The 19,326-nt window shown below is 35.6% G+C and overlaps 1 protein-coding gene across 2 annotated transcripts in view; it reads right to left on the bottom strand.

Annotated features, from left to right (window-relative positions):
• The window catches only part of LOC143237598 (cadherin-like and PC-esterase domain-containing protein 1), a 275,925-nt gene extending 257,579 nt beyond the window's left edge, over window positions 1-18,346 (bottom strand). For both annotated transcript variants that reach the window (XM_076477036.1, XM_076477037.1), the window contains exon 1: window positions 18,160-18,346. The gene's annotated coding sequence lies outside the window, so the exon portion shown is untranslated. The remainder of the gene's footprint in view (window positions 1-18,159) is intronic.
• Window positions 18,347-19,326: the final 980 nt, after the last annotated feature.

Here is a 19,326-nt window from a genome sequence, read left to right as displayed (position 1 = left end):
CTCCCACCGCCAACTCTTGGGCTACTCTTTTACCAAAGAATAGTGAAGCTGACTATCACATTATAGCGCCCCCATGGCTTAAAGTGCAATGGGGATTCGAACCCGCGACCCTGGGATTACGAGTCAAGCACCTTAACCATCTGGCCATGCCGGGCCCTAGGTATAATTAAGCTTAAATTCAAATTTAAATTACTACTTTCATCATTAGCGATACTAAAGAGTAACTTGGTCAGTTTGCAAAAATACTGCAATAAAATCTTTCATTTTTTCAACTAAACTTCTTATTCGTTCAATGAGGATTTATTTTATTTTGAATACCGCACTAAACTGCACGAGAGTTATTTGTACTAGCCGTACCTTATTTAGTAGTAATGTGCTAGAGAAAAGGCAGCTGGTCAACACCACCCACCGCCAACTCAATAGTGGGATTGACTGTCAAATTATAAACTCCCCACGGCTCAAAGGGTGAGCAAGTTAGGTGCAACGGGGATTCAAACCTGTTACCTGCAGATTGCAATTCAGTCGCCCCTCTCATAAATGTTTATGTTACGCGTATGTATTTTTCTTATTAATAATTTCTTACTTCATTCTTTTATGATTTTTCTTGTTATTTATTTTATGACTAATTTATTCATGTTTTTATTGATATCAATAGTTCTTTGAACTGTTCATTTAATCTTCGTGTTACATTTCTACTATTTTTATCAACATATATCGAGTAAGTTTTGCTAAATCGATTTGGCATATTTACCACTTCGTTTCAGTTCATTTCATCGTATCTGCTTCTACTTTATCTGACAACTGTGCATGTCAATAATAACCCCCCAGCACTGTTTTCATTGCAGAAGTCCTGACGTGAGACAGTCATGCCCAAAACACACCACATGCGTACTCTCCATAATCCACCTAACGAACGAGAACGTCGTTTACCTAGCACCCGTTTCAACAGCCATCCGATCACACAGAATCCTGTAGGTGATTTAATCGATATCTGGTTTCGTTCTCCATCTGCTTGAAGTGTGAGACAGTCGAACGGAGAATATAATTGGAAGTTTTATTTTCGTATACCAATGCCCTGTTGACACAGTTGGACGCTGTTGCTTAGAGTACATGAACAGTGTCACCACTGACCTTTGTGTTCGTGGATTCTCACCTATTACGAGACTTGGATTTTGGAAATATTATTGGCGTAAAACCTGTAGCAGCAGGTGATGATCCGTGTTCCCCTGTTTTTTATTCCCGTTAAATATAAGTGGATATCTGACTCTTGAAATTTCGAAATCCCTAATCTGAACTCAGTTTTATGATATGAGTGTATGAGTGTTTTGTGTCGGAAAGGATATTACACATCCTCCCTAAAAACGATCAGTTTTGATGACACCACACTAGCTACGAACACCAAAAATTGTCAAAATGTAGTTAAATGTCCTTCCACCTCGACTTTATATTGACTTTGACAGTCAAGTGACTTGCTGATTTTGTTATTCAGAATGGTTTAAGTTTAATGTTCGCAACAATGTATAAGCAGACATGTTTTATAAATGACTTCTTTTCTGGAAGACTATTTCAATTTTTTAAAGCAAGTTGAAATATAATTTATTTTGTTTTCAATTTCTTTAGGTGAACACTAGCGAAAATCAATGGTGATGTACGAGTCTTTTGAGGTACCCATGTTTTGGATGATGTCGTTTACTGTTTGCTAGTTAATGTAGTTGTGTATGTTCTATCTATGCATTTTTATGCTTAAGATGTTGTTAAGGCGGTTGATATTCGGATTTAGAAAGTTTATAGTTGCGTCTCTTTCGTTGTCGATTGAAAATTCTATGTTAGGATGGGTGGAGTTAATGTGTTGAATTAAGTTCCATTCAGCTTGGTTATTAAAACTACATAATACATAACCAAAGTGCATGGGGAAAGAAAGACTTTGTAGTGCTTTTCTATCGCCAGACGCCAGGCATGGCCAGGTGGGTAAGGCGCTCAACTTATAATCCGAGGGTCGCAGGTTCGAATCCCCGTCACCCCAAACATGTTTGCCCTTTCAGCCGTGGGGACGTTATAATGTGACGGTCAATCTCACTATTCGTTGGTAAAAGAGTAGCTCAAGAGTTGGCGGTGGGTGGTAATGACTAGCTACTTTCCCTCTAGTCTTACACTGCTAAATTAGGGACGGCTAGAGCAGATAGCCCTCGTGTAGCGATGCGCGAAATTCAAAAACAAAGAAACAAATTTTGTTATCGAAGTCCCGGATGGGTTTATGAATGAGTGGCTATAGAGAGCTCATATTAAAGTCCATTCAGTATGTTTGTTTTGAAGTTAAGCGCAAAGCTACACAAGGGGATATTTGTGTTCTGCTAACCAAGGGGTATCAAAACCTTATTTCTGGAGTTGTAAGTATCCAGACATTGGGAGCCATTTAACGTAAAATATTGTTCTATGAGTCAAAAACAGTTGATTACTAGAAAATCAAACAGTTTTAACTCTGCTGAATTAAGATCAATGGTAAGGTTTTGAGTTACTCTCTCTACCGGTATGTCAATAGCCTGTGCGATCAGTATTAATGAATTATGTCGAAACTACACATTTATAATGTTGGATTATTGTAGTTTCGTTGTGAGTTCGTAGAATCTCTCACGATTATGTTTGACGTGTTTGATAAATATGACAACAGCCGAGTTAGAGATTCGTGTATTGTATAGACAGTTGGTTTAGCGCTAATCTTAGTGGATTTTGTGTGTATTTAAACTGTCATGAAATTCTGGTGTTCTAGCTTTCGTGTTTCATTAATATTTTGTTTTATCTGTGTATTTTTGAAAATAGATTATTCAGTTTGTTTTTATATATCAGGGTATTACAGTAGTCTTTAAAACATTTTGTAATATCAAACACAAGTGTTTTTAGAAGTGTAATTCTGCTGGTATTCAACGGTACTGAGTATCAAAACTTATTTTGTAGGCGGTAGTAGTATCGGGATTTATTTAAGGTACTTTTTTATTTTTTTCTGGTACATGTATTTTTATTTTACAAAGACAGGTATACTTCACCCAGCCTAGCTTCTCTCTTCTTTTTCTTTTTTTACATAGAATTACAGTTCCATCGTCTTTATCTGCTTTAGCTATTAAGATGTCTTTACGTTTATTGAATGTTTTCAGTGCGGAACTCTTACGTTTTGTTCGGTTGATTTCAAAAAATAAAGTTTCTTTTTTCAACTATTCTTAAAGTTCTTGAATTGGTTTTTGAGTAAGAAGTAAGTTGTTTTAAAGTTGATGACTTTAGTTATTTAGATCGTTTGTTGTTTTTATTGGTTATTAATTTTATATCCAAGTCTTCAAAACCTGTTTTGAGTTCTGTGGTTGGTATTTTGATGGGAAATAGCAAAGTTCAAACCTTGGCTTAAGATATCTTTCTGCTCTTTTGTTATACTTGACAAATAAAGTATTTTTATATCTGTTGTTCTTTAGAGTACCGGTCTAATAATGTTAGGAATGTTTATGTTTGTATGTTTCATTTGTTTTTATTTTAATTTAAAATTGACTTGGAACTACCTGAAGAAATAAAAACTCGTTTGTAGCTAAAGATATTGTTTGTTTGTTTTCTGAACGTAATACATTAAAAGTGCAATAGAATACATAAAGGTACCAATACTGAAGAGAAAGACATTTTCTTTACATGATTTCTAACCATAGTCGTCACATACTTCATTCTAATGCTGAGAGATATATAACATATATAAATTAGGTGTGAGCTTAAATAGGGGTGTCTAGCTGCCACATGACCTCGTTTATGTTATATTGTGTCACTGTGTCGCTGACTGATAAAGAAGCGTGGAAACGTATGAGGAAAAGATACACGCGCATACTGACGTTTATTTATATAGATTAAGGTTTGTAGCATTCTGGTTTATGTGTATTGGTTAGCGAATTCTGACAACTAAATCGTTTTTGTTTGATTTGTTTTTTTTTAAATTTCGCGCGAAGCTACAAGACATATCTGCGCTAGCTGTTCCTAATTTAGCAGTGTAAGATTAGAGATCAGGCAGCTAGTCACCACCACCCACTGCTAACTCTTGGGCTATTCTTTTACCAACAAACAGTGGGGTTGACTTCACATTATAATGTCCCCACTGCTGAAAGGAAAGCATTTTTGCCGCGACACGGATTCAAACCTGTGATCCTCAGGTTGCGAGTCGTGCACTCTAACCATCATGCTGGTCCTGTTTAGTTTGGATAATTCTGTGTGCCGTTGTTTAATGATGAATTTTAGTATTTCATTTCGCGCAGTATAAAATGCATAGGGCGTGGGCGGAAGGTTGTCCGGTATGAATGTGGTTGTTTCTATCAAAGGTACCGATATTTTAAACTCTTTGTCGAAGTTCACATTCTACGGCATTGTTCACTGAGTATATATGGTCAGCTTAATGAATACATAATTTAATATCTCATGGATTCTGCATGCAAAATGAAATAATTTGCAAGATTTAAGAAGTAGTGTGTGAGGAATCATCCATCATAACTTGCTTACTGTTTACGATGTTTTGTTGAAAATGTCTTCCGCTTGCTGGTGAAACATATTAAACACAGAATTGGTTGATATATTGCTTTACCAAGCTGGTATTAGTGGTCATGTAGACTGTGATTATCGTTCTGGTCCATTAGAAACAATTTAGTTTGTTGCTGCTAGTCAGTTAAGGAACATTGAAGGTCAATAGTTATCGTGATGATTGCTAGTTTAGTACTTAACGTACGTGGTCAGTTTTGTTCAGACCGTAGTGGCCAAGTCAAGGACTGCTCGAATTATACTCTTCATTAGAGGTGATTCAGTGAAACGTACTGACCGGTTTTTGTATTTATATCTAATATAGGAGATGAGAAACCTGTTGCATTGGAAGACCAACTGCAGTGGTGTTAACTGAAATGGTTAGGAGTTATATAAAGTTTATTTTATTTGAGTTCAGATCAGATTTCTATGACTCCTTTATGTTTTTTGCAAAAACATTAAGTATTGCATACATTAAGCACAAAATCAGCAGAAATGCTAAAACAATAATAACAATACGTTAGCAAAATTTACATGAAACCGACCATTTTACTGTGTCTAATAATTAAAAGTGTAACAGTATGCTTATGAATTGTGGTCATTACACAAGATAAGGTTGATTCACTAAAAGCCTAAAAAGTTTGCTCGGATATTTGGAATTTTATACTAAACCATATAAAGTTGAAAATTGAATGCAACAGTTCCAACCATCGTAAAATTTTCCCAATAAATCATTTGTATAGTTTTGATACAAAATTCTGATCTCTTGAGCCGTGACATTATAATACTTCTCTCTGTTCCATAATACTAAAGGATCTGTAGTCAGTACCAACACACTCAGGGATGTTCCAATAGACAAAGTACACAAAAATAAGTAAAATAAACTTGGAGGTTTTAACATTTGTCGACAAAAGGTTGATACCTTCACTGCTGAAGGTTTGAAATAGTTTTTCCTAGTATTATGTACTATTTTTAAAGGATTTATTTTATAAATAGTAAATCTTTCATTATTTATGCGGTCTACGCGAGATCCAGTGATTAGTGTGCTGAACTATGATTCAAGGTTCGCACCTCATTACCGCAGTGGAAAACGAAAAGCACTTCGTACTTTGATATGCGTTATAAGAGTGATAGTCAAATCTTACTCTACAATTATAGTAGCCTACGAGTTGAAGGGAGTTTGTGGTCTGTCGCTTCTAAATTAGGGACGGTTAGCCCAAGTATTTCTTTGTGTATTTTTTCGAAAATCTGAAGGAAGTATACCCACAATTCTGGACCACTTGACACGTACAAGATACAGGCATTGAAAATGTATAGATACTATTTGTAGTGATGCTCGAAATTATTAAAACCGAATCGTTTGATATGGATGTTTTACAGACAGTATTTGTGCAGACGGTCGTAAAAATAGATCCATGTGTAACTTTGCGCAAAATTTCTAAAAAGAATCAAACAAAGTGATATTTATATAAAAACAACAAAAACACGAGAGTTTACAATTTAACTATACCACGAATGTGGCAGCTTCACAGTAAGCACCTTACAAAATATGTTTTGTTTTTAAACTAAAAGGAAAGGTGTTAGCCTTTTCATGTGTCAGGAAAATTCAATCTAGTTTCAAAGCATAATAATTGAAAATGTTTGGTACTTTTCGAGTGTGAAGTTATCAATCATACATGACAAGGGGAAAAGACTTACTGGTAGTGTTGCATAATTTATTTATACTTGGTGCTATAAGAAGCGAATATTTGTTGTAATAAAGTTTACGATAATTTGGATTCAAGCCTCCGAGCTTACGAAGTTGTATGATTTATTAAAGACACAGATCTAGCAATAGGAAAGAATAGAGCTACTTGTTTCTGTAGTCTAATCTGAGGATATGCACGACTAGCGTATCAAGAAAAAAAATAATTTATATATATAGGTTTGTATTGAATTTCGCACAAAGCTATAGAGGGCTATCTGCGCTAGCCATCCATAACTTCTCTGTGAAAGATTAGAGGGAAGGTAGCTAGTCATCATCACCCACTACTAACTCTTGGGTTACTCTTTTAACAGGGAGTAGTAGAACAGATCAAACCATGTAATGAATCCAGGGTTATAAAGGCGAGCATGTTTGGTGTGACTGGGAATGAAGCACCTTAAACCACCTGGCCATGTTGGGCCACACACACACACACACTAATTTATTAAAGTGCTGGGAGGAAAATGTATTTAACAAGATAAGATTGCAATTATCTTAAATTTATCATTGTGTTTGGGTTCAAATCAGTTGACTAAGTGTAAGGAATTCGTTTGATTATACTCTCTTCCCCTACATGTCTGAAGGTTTATGACTAAAAATCGACTTTCGTTACCCGTGGTGACCAGAGTACAGATAACCCACTGTTTGTGATGATATTGCTGGTATGTAGATCAAATCTGAATTATTGAAGTAACTTCTCTGGATTATATGATTACTAAAGTCACAGGAATGGTATTTCGACTGAAGTTTTGGGGCTGGTAGTACGATTATTAGAGTCACAATGTCAGTACTTTAACTGGAGTATTATTATATATACATATAATTTAAAAATGTCAACTATCTGTTGGTCCATCTAAGCGGTCCCGTCTATTAAATTCAACTGTAAATTTAAAATAAAGCACTCAAAGCAGCCTTTATCACTCAAGTGTTTATCAAATTTCTCTCAAACTTTTTTAAATTGATTGCATATACTACATCTGAAGGCAACAAATTCCAAAAGCCAACTACATTGTTAGCAAAATAAGCATGTCCTAGCTTAAGATGACCTATACCCTACAAAATTTATATTTGGTGTTCTCTAGTCTTATCGTATTCACCGTTAAGTATGAAACAATCATATCTCTCATAATCCTTTTTTTTTTTTCAAGAAAAACAATTTAAGCCCCCTAGTGGCACAGCAGAATGTCTGTGAACTCACAACACTAAAAACTGGATTTCGATAACCTGGGTGAGCATAACACAGATTGCAATTGTGTCGATTTGTGCTTAACTTCAAACAAACAAAACTATTTTGTAGATTTAAGTAGATTTAACATCAATTGTCTTAGTCTAACGCATTCCATCTGTGATACTAGAATGTAGCCTTCCTCTGAACTTTTTCCAACAATTCAGCGTTCTTCCTAAAGTAAAGGCATAAAACCTAAAACCCTATTTGCCCTGCAATTAGCAACTGCACATTGTTTGAATGGCTTATGGCTTGAGAAACTGATAAACCAAAAAATACCAAGACCCGTTTCTTCCATAACATTGTTAGACATTTTCTATCAAAATTATTAACTCAAACTGTGTTGTTTTACATGTACTACCTTTTATTTATCATAATTAAAAGCAGTCTACCATTTATTTGCTCAACTCGCCAAATAATCTAACTCATTTTGTAAAGCAGCATCATATTCTTCACAGCCTTAATACCCAAAACCTAAATGTTATCAGCAAATTTGAATAATTTATTAACCATTCCTTTAACTATGCCATTGATGTAATTCAAAAAAAAAAGGTTATGATATCGAGCTGTGAAATAACCTAACTTGTGACTGTAAACCAGTTTGCATGAATTTCATTTTACCAACTGTTTACATCAATCCAGCCAGTCATCCTTCTGTCTAATGAGCCAACACATCTCCACTACTCCTACAAAGATAAAGTTTAACAACCTTGCATCCGACATCTTGTCAACTGGTTTTGAAAACCAGGATGTATCAAATCGATACTTTTACCCTCATCTACATAAGTAGTAACCTTTTCAAAGAATATCAAATGGCAAGTAAAGCAAGATTTTCTCCTAATGAAACCATTGTCACAAAAAGTAAAATGAAATATATTAAACGGCTTTACCAAGCACACTTCTTCAGAATTTCAAAAAACGTTTTCCATCACTAATGTAAGACTAATAGGTCTATAGTTATTGAAAAAAATTCATTACTGTCCTATGAAGAAGGTGTAAGATTTACCAACTTCCAATCTTTTACCACCTGTCCACTAGTTAAGACTTAAAAAAATATTAGTAAGTGGCTCACATATATAATTCTTATCTTCGTTCAAAACCATTGGGTAAATGTTATGTGATGCAGGTGTTATATATATATATATATATGTTAACTTTCCAATTCTTTTTTTTAAGCTCGAAATAATGTGATCATTCTGTTAGATTTTGTTTCCATTTAGCAACTCTTGAAGATGAAAAACATCACGTTTTCATTAGAAAAAAATTAAAGAACAAATTTTAGTATTTAATAATCTACCCATCTTACAATAATCAGATATGAATCATTCCTCTTACTCCTATTTTCCATGGTTGTTATTTAGGTAAGGTAATTTAACAACCAAATATTTAATTCGAGTCAATAAACCAGATGTAGCAAGAAATCATCCGATCTCCCTTCTCCTCGCTGACGCGTTTCAATTTTGTTGAAATGATTTCGTTATATGAAAAAAATGTTTATTTTGGCGATACGTTTTATTAATAAGCGATAGTAGAGAAAACCTAAAATACGGTCGTGTTATCCTGTTGGTGTACCAGCTCAAAATAGATACAAGCGTTTAATTTAATGAAGGAAGTTTCCAAATAGGACAGCGGTAAGTCTACGGATTTACAACGCTAAAATCAGGAGTTTGATTCCCCTCGATAGACACAGCAGATAGTCCGATGTGGCTTTGCTATAAGAAAAACACACACTTGAGGGAGATAAATGATAAAAATATGAATTATTATTAATATATCGTAGGATCCTATATTCTAATACTTTAAAGCAGTGGTTCCCAACCTTTTTTATGCCCCGCACCCCTAAAAAAATTTAATATGTTCTCGCACCCCTCACAGTAATTATTTATTGAAGAATAAAGGTGAAGGTGGCCAAAACAAATTTTTATAATGTTATCTTGCACCCCCTGAAACGCTATCTCGTACCCCCAAGCACCCCTGGTTGGGAACCACTGCTTTAAAGAATCTTACAGATTTAAGGACTTATGAGTTTGAAAGTTTTTAAGTGACCTCAGTACACGATGACCAGGATCCAAAAATCAAATGTCATAACAGTAACAGTGGATTTTCTCAAAACTTCTCTGACATTTTACTAACTCTTGAAATATTTAAAGAAATCCTTACTATTAATTTATACATTTTCACTCAACCTTTTTTTAACGTAATCCTTTCGTTTCTCAGTTTACCGTTTGAACATCTCATGCCATTCAATTTACTCTTTTTAAGTTTATTATGCTTTACTCTGAATTTATCCTTTATGTACTTTATAAGCTAACCTGAGTTTTTTACATGGTTACTCTTTCTTTTCTTATAAGGAACAGGTTTATTTTAAGTGTTTTAAAACTTATTCTATAAAGTTTTTTTACATTTGATTAGTATTTTCGATAACTTCAGTTGCTCAGTTCATAACAGATAATTCTTGTCCTTCCTGCAAAATTTGTTTTTTTGAAATATGAAGCCCAAAATCTCATCATTTCTTATGTCCATATGCAAGAAATAAAATCAAACCTAACTTAACAATGATCACTTGCCCACAGATGTTCCCCAATCTCCATCGTATAATCATATCTATATTAAGAGTTAACAATAGATCTAAACCATCAATGTTCCTAGTAGCCTTTCTGACATGTTGGGTAAAAAAAAAAACCCGAAAAACATCGCTAACAGTTTATAAAATCCGTCTCTTTTGTGTTTTGTCTTTAACATTTTCCAGTCTATGTGACTGAAATTAAAATATCCCATCATTATAACTTCATTGATTGTTGACGCCTTTACCTCACTGCGTAGTTTTTAGTAATTTCATCGCTTCATGAGGTGTACTATTACAAATTTTGACTGAAATACTTTTTTCCTTATAACCGTTAAGAGGAACTCAAAGAAACTGACTTTATTAGTAATAGTTTTGATCTTCTCAACTTTAACTCATATCTGACATATAAAGCCACTCCTCCTGTTATTAGTAAGCTATTCCTATTGGTTAGGATCGGCATACTCAGGTGGGTTAAGGCATTTGACTCGTAATCTGTGGGTCGTGGATTCGAATCCCCGTCGCACTATACATGCTCGCCCTTTAAGCCGTGGGAATGTTACAATGTAACAGTCAATCCCTCTATTCGTTAGTAAAAGTGTAGCCCAAGAGTTGACGGTGTGTGATGATGACTAGCTGCCTTCCGTCTAATCTTACACTGGTAAATTAGGGACGACTGGTGCAGATAGTCCTCGAGTAGCTTTGCGCGAAATTCATAAAACAAACAAATCTATTGGATAACCCATAATTCCATATTTCAAAGAAATTTCAGACGTCAAAAGTATGTACATTTAATCACCTTTCAATTATTTCCATTACATCAAATTCCCCCGTCCCTTCTAAGTGCTGTTTTAAGTCACCCACTTTTCTTTTTGTATCTCTAGGATTACAATGATGACAGTTTAGGTTACCATTAAAACGATGTCTGTAGTTTGTTACTACGCTATATTTTTTCTTCATTATTCTGGCCTTCGCCAATGCCTAGTCCTAATTATAGTTGCCCTTACAATTGAGTTAATAGCCCTTGCAAACAAGCCAACCGATCTTACTTAAGTTTAAACGTTCCATTTAAAAAACTCCCTTTTTCCTCTCAACGGACTCCACAAATCCAACCGGTTAATTCGCTCGTCCTTACATATTAACTTTGGCGTAAATATGGACCTTAGCGACCTACTTATAATTTCATCCCGAAAGCTACATCTTCTCAGCATCCCTGAAAGAATTAAGTCACTATAGCCTTTATTCTTTAAATGTCTTTTATAGTTTCCTTTACTCAGCAGTAAGCCCCTCTAACTTACCCTTCCTTACATTATAAGATCCCATGTGTACTACAAAGACTGCATCACTGCTATTACTCTTTACTATATCATTTGCTCTGTCAGTTATTTTATCCTCTCCTCTGGATAACATAATCTAATTCTTTTCTCCTTATTTACCCTACAAATTATTCACGTGCTGCACTGAAAAATCACCAATATCTTCCTTATGATTTTCATTTCCATCCCGATCTGTTTTCTTCCCTCACCTAGTTCTTCATCTGCACGAGCGAACTGTTACTTAATATAACTTGTTCTTTGTTATTAAATTAATCATTTCCAGATCTATTAATACTGTCTCTAGCTTCCTGAATGTCATTACTAGTCACTTTATCCTCTGAATGCAAAAGTGTAATTTTATCTTAAAAAGATTCTATTTCCAGCAGTTTACTGTTTTCTTATCCATTGCCTTTACTCTATTTGGAAAAGCTTCAAATTTATTTATTTTCCAACCTGCAAAGTCTAAAAACAAATCGCATATTTCCACTACTAATGTCTTTGGCCCGGCTTAGCCAGGTGGAAAAGGCACTCGGCTCATAATCTGAGGGTTACGAGTTTAAATTCCTGTCACAACAAACATATTCGCTCTTTCAGCCGTGAGGACGTTATAATGTGACGGTCAATCGTTGATAAAAGAGTAGCCAAAGAGTTGGCGGTGGGTGGTGATGCCTTCCCTATAGTCTTACACTGCAAGATTAGGAACGGCGAGCACAAATAGCCCTCGTGTAGTTTTGCGCGAAATTCAAAACAAACCCAACAAACTAATTTCTTAAAAGTACATGCCAGTTCCTAGTTCACCAATAAAATCTACTCTTTGCACCTCACAAACTGTAAGCGCGTAACACATTCACTACTTGATTATTGATGGCGAGAAACTCTGAAGATGCCCTAGGAAAAGTCGAAATGTTGTTCTCTGCTTTATTAGTAAAAGTGATAACACCTATACCAGCCATTCTGAGATACATTTACTACTTGTAACGATTGTAGCCTCGTAATGAATAACCAACACTAAATACAAGTAGTCTATTAACAGCACTCTTAAACCTAATGTTACGGTTAACTATTTATTAGCGGCTTGTAGAAATCTTCCTACTATCCCATGCGCAAAGATTCGCGATTTTTTTTTGCTGCGGGTCATTTAAAATATTTCGCCCAAAATACTTGGATCATATGATATTAACCGCTGTTGAAGGGTTAAATATATTATACTATTTTATCTTCTCACTAATTTAAGTATGTGCATCTTTAAAGTAAGAAGTGGCAAGTAATTAGTCTTTAGATTATATTTATGCGGTAATGTAATGCATTTAACCTGTTTTAGAGTGGCAGAAAAATGTATTGCATCATATAGTTTTTCACATTTTTCATCGGAATTATCGTCTGTTTTGAAGAACCTGCAAGATGTAGGTGCAAATATATTTTACGTATGATGCAATACTGTTTAATTATTACATCAGCAGCTTTATAGGCTGTCTCAGTATTGCATCAACCATTGTTTGGCCATAGGAAGGTTTCACTGAGAGTCGATTTAGAAACCTATCTGTTACAACATGTGTGCTATGTTACCATGCTAAGGGTTTAAATTAATTCCCCAGAAAAAAGCAGTCATTGTTTATTTGAACAAAGAGGGATTTTTTACAAGGTAGACTGCTAGAATAACTAAACTTAACCAGTATTCTGTGAGCCCTTGGTCAAGAGGTATGGAGAAATTGGTTGTGTGGAGACGTGGAAGGGAATGGGTAGGGAGAAAGCTTCTACAGCAGCTGACGATCGTGCTCTGAAATGACGAGTTTGCGGAATGTGTCTTATGTCAAAATACCATGGCAGAAAACTTTAGGGATTACTGTCACTGTGCGTAACATCCGATCTTTCCTATGTTCAGCTGTTCGCCCAACAAGACAGCCCTCCCCACGAACAAGAAGATACTCAACTGAGCCAAAAGAGTATGCTGATTAGACCGAAGCAATGTGGAGCAAACTGATCTTCTGAGACGAATTTATGTTCAGCCTGCATGGGTTTCATGGGAGGAACTTCATGCGACGTCGATGTTTATAAGGGTTTTATCCTGTATGTTTAAATGCAACTGTTAAGCATCCGCAGCGCCAGGTGATATGGGGGCGCATCTCTGCCCAGGATGTAGGATGTGTGCATTTTGAGAAAAACATTATTAATGTTGACAAATACATCGAGATCCTGGAGTCCTGGTTGAGAACAACAGCTCGGGATCATTTTGGTAGAGCTGACCAGTGCACATTCAAGGATGATTCCGTTCCGTACCAGAGGGATGAAAAGGTTTGTGGTCTTCATACACTCTGTGAATTAGATGTGAAATAAAGAGGAATTTTCACTCTACGTTATACTGAAAAGGCATTTTAGATTTCATTTCATTGCGTCAGATGAAGGACTATCTCAAAAGGGAGAGTGTAAAGTCAATACGTTGGCCAGGTAACAGTCCAGATCTCGACCATATCGAAAACTGCTCTGAAATGCAATGGGTAACAAAGTGTAAGAGAAGAGACCAAGAAGCACCCTGGAACTGCAGGAAGTCCTAATTCGCATGAGTTCACCCCTGCTTGTATTCAGTCCCTCGGCCATTTTGTGCCACAACGTTTCAAGCAGTTACCAAGGCGAGAGGGAGCATAACTAAGTACTAAAACAAGTAACGGACTCTATGACCACTTCTGTCAAGTACATTAGTGACATTATCGTGAAATCTTGGTTTTTCTACTTAGAAATCCATTTGAAATAAAATTGTATTATAATAATGGCTGGCATGCAATAAAAACTTTAAAACAAAGTACAGAACAACATTTCGACCTTTTCAGGTCATCTTCAGGCTAACAAAGAGAGTTTACAACTGACCATTGCTGGACCCATGTCTTAGGGACGAGAGTATGAACGGTTTATTTTTTTGTTTTTGAATTTCGCGCAAAACTACACGAGGACTATCTGGGCTATCTGTCCCTAATTTAGCAGCGTAAGGCTAGAGGGAAGGCAGCTAGTCATCACCACTCGCCGCCAACTCTTGGGCTACTCTTTTACCAACGAATAGTGAGATTGACCGTCACATTATAACACTCCCACGGCTGAAAGGGCGAGCATGTTTGGTGCGACTGGGATTCGAACCCGTGACCCTCAGATTACGAGTCAAGTGCCTTAACCACCTGGCCATGTCGGGCCAAGAGTGTGAACGGACACAAATTTGTAGCAAATCAAATAAGCACAACGTAACCCATAGATAACACCAACGTATTAAGTAGGGAAAAAATACAAACGAACGCAAAATCAAAGAAACCCTACTATACAGGATCTCAAACCTAAATTAAGCCAATATAAAGGAACACCATTATACCTATATTAATTAATAACCTAATATCTCACTGCAACGCCCCCTACGATCTCGTATCCATTTACACTATTGTCCCTAAGACGTGTGCCTAGTAACGGTCAATTGCAAACTTTCTTTGTTAATCTGAAGACTACCTGAGAAAGTTGGAACGTTGTTCTGTACTTTATTTTAATTAAAGTTTTAATTCGCATACCAACAATCTATGAAATACACTTTCTTATTTGTTGATCATTTGCTGTAATATATTTGTCATTGTTGGTTTGTTAATAGTTACGCCTATGTGGATTTGGATGACTGAAATATTAGCTAAGTTACACCACACAATGCCCATAACCGTTTTAAACTAGTTCTGACACTTACACATGCACAATCACGTAAACAAACAATAGGAATCAAGAAAATCTAAAAAAACAACAACATTGGGTGATACAATATTTTTTTTCATCACTGTATAGCTTTATATAAGTTTGTAAAGTACAATAGGATTGCTTACACTACAAGATTAGTGACTGTTACTCGGGAGATCCATTACAATTAACAAAGCTACAAGATCAGTATTTTAACTCCATTATAATTAACAAAGCTACAAGATTGGTGTTTTAACTGCAGTATGGGTTTTAAAGACACATTATTAGTATTTCAACTGTAGTCGATGTTTGTTGGAAAAATCAGAAATATCGCTGAAGAAACGAAATCTGAGACCGGGTGATGCTCGAACCCACGACTCTTTGAGAAGATGCTTCAGTTAATTATTTACCTTGTATTTTAAGTGAAGCCTCTTATATTACTCATCTGTGTTGTAGTACGGATATCAGAAAGTTAAACGTACTCGCTTGAGACTAATTGTACTGCATTCAAATAATCTTAATCGGTACAAAGATTTAAATATTTAAGATGTCGCAATTGCAGTCATGTATTAAGGGACTTTAAACCACTTAACAAAAGCTAATATTATGCTGTAGTACTTTTTATTGCGAGAAGGGGAGATATGTTACCTGACACTTCACTGCAGCACATGTACAACAGTGCATTAGCTAATTGGTTTATAAAAGACATAGGACATTATACGAAGAATGTTCCATCACTCCCGTCGCAGACACTGGCACAAAAGTCCGCTCTTGATTCCACTGAGCTTTCTAACCGAATTAAAGAATGCCCAAACAGACATTATAGGCCCCATTTTCTCTATGTCCTGTACGTGAACTACGATAAGCCTGCAAGCCATATCAGTTCTGACTTAGAAACATTTCAAACAACTATGGTGATTAGTTTACTGAAGTTCCACATTTTATACTCTTGGAAACACCCATTTCTCGATTGATTTGTAACTGCAACAGCAGCTTAACTATAATTTAGAAACATACATATTTTTTTCTTTGACAGAAGAGAGAAGTTTTTTTGTGTGCAAACTATTGTATTTGTTTTGTAATTAGGATTACCAGACTGTTATGGTTCCCTAAGGACTTAGTTGAAATATAAGGTCATACTAAAATGTTTTGGTCACGTATTCCTTAACGAAAAGAAAATCACGAAGCAGATTTAAAAGTGTAAAGAAATACCATTCACGTTTTCATTCTCGAAATAAAAGCGACAGCAAAAGAATTTTTTTTTAAAAAGTTTCATTGCAGTTAAGATTAGGCCTAGTGTGAATTAGAAAACGGATTGTATACAATATTTTGAATCTTCAGATGATAGATTGATTATTTTTGTACAGACAACATTGCTGTTGCTGATTAGAATAGAATGCGCTACAATTGAAGATTCATTCGCTGATATTCTGCACCATGTAGTTCATTAAGTAAAACAACAATATTGTGGCTTGATTAAATCTCAATGGGTCAATAAACTACAAAATGATAAACTGGAAAATAAAACAGCAGATAAAGAGAAATGATGTAAGTCAAGTACATTTTACAATGCACCAAAACCGTAATTTATCAATGCATTATAGAAAGACGAGCTATATGTAAGATGAATTCGATTAAAGTCAGTTTAACAATCTTTCTACTTTCTGCAACTTTATAAGCTGAAATGTATTTTTAGTAAAGCAAGTATGACTTATAGAGTTAAAACAGCAATTATCTATTACTTTATTTTAACTGTGGGACAACTTTTGTTAGTAAGAATAACCTCAATTATTATTTAATCTAAGCGGACTTTAAAACTCACCAATGGCACAGCCGTATGTCTGTGGACTCAAACCGCTAGAATCTAGATTTCGAAACCCGTGGTGATCAGAGCATAGATAGCTCATTGTGCAGTTTGTACTTAATTCTAAACAAACAAAAAAACTCCTTTTGAATATCACTCCTTCCTGTTAGGTGAGTACTTTTTTTAACTTCCTTATTTTGAAAATAGTTATGGTTAGGTTTAATTTGTTTGTTAGTCGAGTTCAACGATAGAAATTCCTTGTGCCAGTAAGAAGTGTAACATATTAGTAAAGCGACTAATAAAATCATTCATTATTTCTCGGTCTTTGTCACGTAGACCGTTGTACTAACATACCGGTTGAATAAGTTGGTTCTATAGTAGAGCTTTGGATTTCGAAGCTGACAATACAATAAAATATACCTTGCATTTCAAGCTATGGATGCGTTAGAATTGTGACAGTCAATCCATTAGCGTCGGTAGGGAGGGTGGGTAGAATGTTGATGATTCGCTCACTTACCTTTGGCCAGCATTTCAAAATTAGGACAGCGGAATAGCCTTATTAGCTTTGTCATAATAATAAAAGAATAAATACATACTAACATAGCAAGGCACGTTAATAACGTTTTATAACACTATCTATACCAAAAGTAACATCCTACCTGTATATTCTAACACACCATATTAAAATGGACAAAAATAGTTAAAGCAAAATGTAGTTAGTACAAACAGGCAAGTGAGTTAAAATTATGAAACATATTTTTGTATGTAAATAAATATTACTTGGCCCTATATGTTAATGAGTGTGTATACATGTATGTATACCTTCATTATTATTGGTAATAAACATATATTATACGTATGTAATAAAAACAGTAGCGGTAATGAGAACGTTTATCAAATTGAATGATAACTTGGTATGAGATATATACTTGAAATAAAATGTCTAATTGTCTTTTAAAGTTGTACATTTTTTGGTATTAATATGTTTAGCCTTTGTTTCGCAAACCTACAAAAGATAAGCTCTATGCGTGATTTCGGCCATGGAAGTTTGTTATACGTATTTACTGAAGAAATTACACGTTCTTTCCAGCGAGTGAACTTAATAAATCACCGCTTGCTGTTTGTATTATCTGTCCAGAATATTGTATAAATTACATGATACAACAGAATGAGCATACTTGGTTTGTTTGGAGTGAGATGAGGGTGTAGCATCTATTCGGCTGTGTAGAGAGCTTTAGGCAAGTTTAATAGATAATAACATTTAATCGGGAAACTTACCTTATGAGAGCGACTTATTTGGCGAGCAGATAGACCACTGGAGCTGCTCTGCGATTAGTGAAGCGGATCTGTCGCGAGAACCACCGTTCATGTAGAAACTGATGATCAAATCAGCACTCTTCGTACCGACATCCGAGTGGTCTGTCAGGAGCTTTCGTGCACGGAGCCGATGCAAACACGAGATGGCGTGTAAACCCTCAGCGCGTTGCACACGTTCTGCAAGAGGGTTCCGTACGCACGCAGGACGGGCACCAGACGAGTTATATGGAATCGGAAAAAATCGATGCATACCAAGCAGGAGCGGTAGTAATTTGACAAAGGAGACCGGAAACGGACCGACGGACGAGAGAAATTCTAATATATTCTGGTGGCTCAAATAACATTTTCAACTATCCACGAACTTGGAAGACTGGCCACTGTACTGAGGAAACAGAAATGTTAGTTTTTCTTCAGATGTTCGCTGTTTCTCCAATGAATGATGATCCAGCATGGCCAGGTGGTTAGGGAGCTCGACTCGTAATCTGAGGGTCGCGGGTTCAAATCCCTATCACCCCAAAGATGCTCGCCCTTTCAGTCATGGGAGTGTTATATAGTGCAATCAGTCCCACTATTTGTTGGTAAAAGAGTAGCCCAAAAGTTGGTGGTTGGTGGTGATTGCTAGCTATCTTTCCTCTAGTCTTACACTGCTAAAGTAGGGATGGCTCGTGCAAATAGCCTTCGTATATCTTTGCGTGAAATTAAAAAAAAACAACTAATGAATGACGTAACAAGCATATTTCTGGCAATGAGTTTTCACTTTATTCAACTCACATTAAAGGCGATCCTCTTTTATCCTGCATGTACATTATACACACGTTTTAAACGTCTGGCTTAAAGCTCAAAACCGTACATCGCGGAAAAACGAATCGGGAAATTTCACAAATCGACTTATTTCGATCACAGTTTGTCCAATTACAGTCGATTCTTTGAAACGATAAACTTGTACGGTTTCTTTTGGATTTCATAGTTTCGTGACAAGTTATCAGTAAGTATCTTTACACTTCTACACTTGAGTTTACACTTTGTAATTTGATATCGCTCTTGAATATTTTGAAAGATATGCATTTTCTTGATTTTCGCGAGGAGCTACACGAAGGCTGTGTGTGCTGTGTCTCTAATCTAGTAACA

Source organism: Tachypleus tridentatus, chromosome 13 (genome assembly GCF_004210375.1).
Source record: "Tachypleus tridentatus isolate NWPU-2018 chromosome 13, ASM421037v1, whole genome shotgun sequence".
NCBI classification, from domain to species: domain Eukaryota; kingdom Metazoa; phylum Arthropoda; class Merostomata; order Xiphosura; family Limulidae; genus Tachypleus; species Tachypleus tridentatus.
Note: the sequence above shows the minus strand (reverse complement) of the source record. Positions and strands in the feature narration are given on the sequence as shown.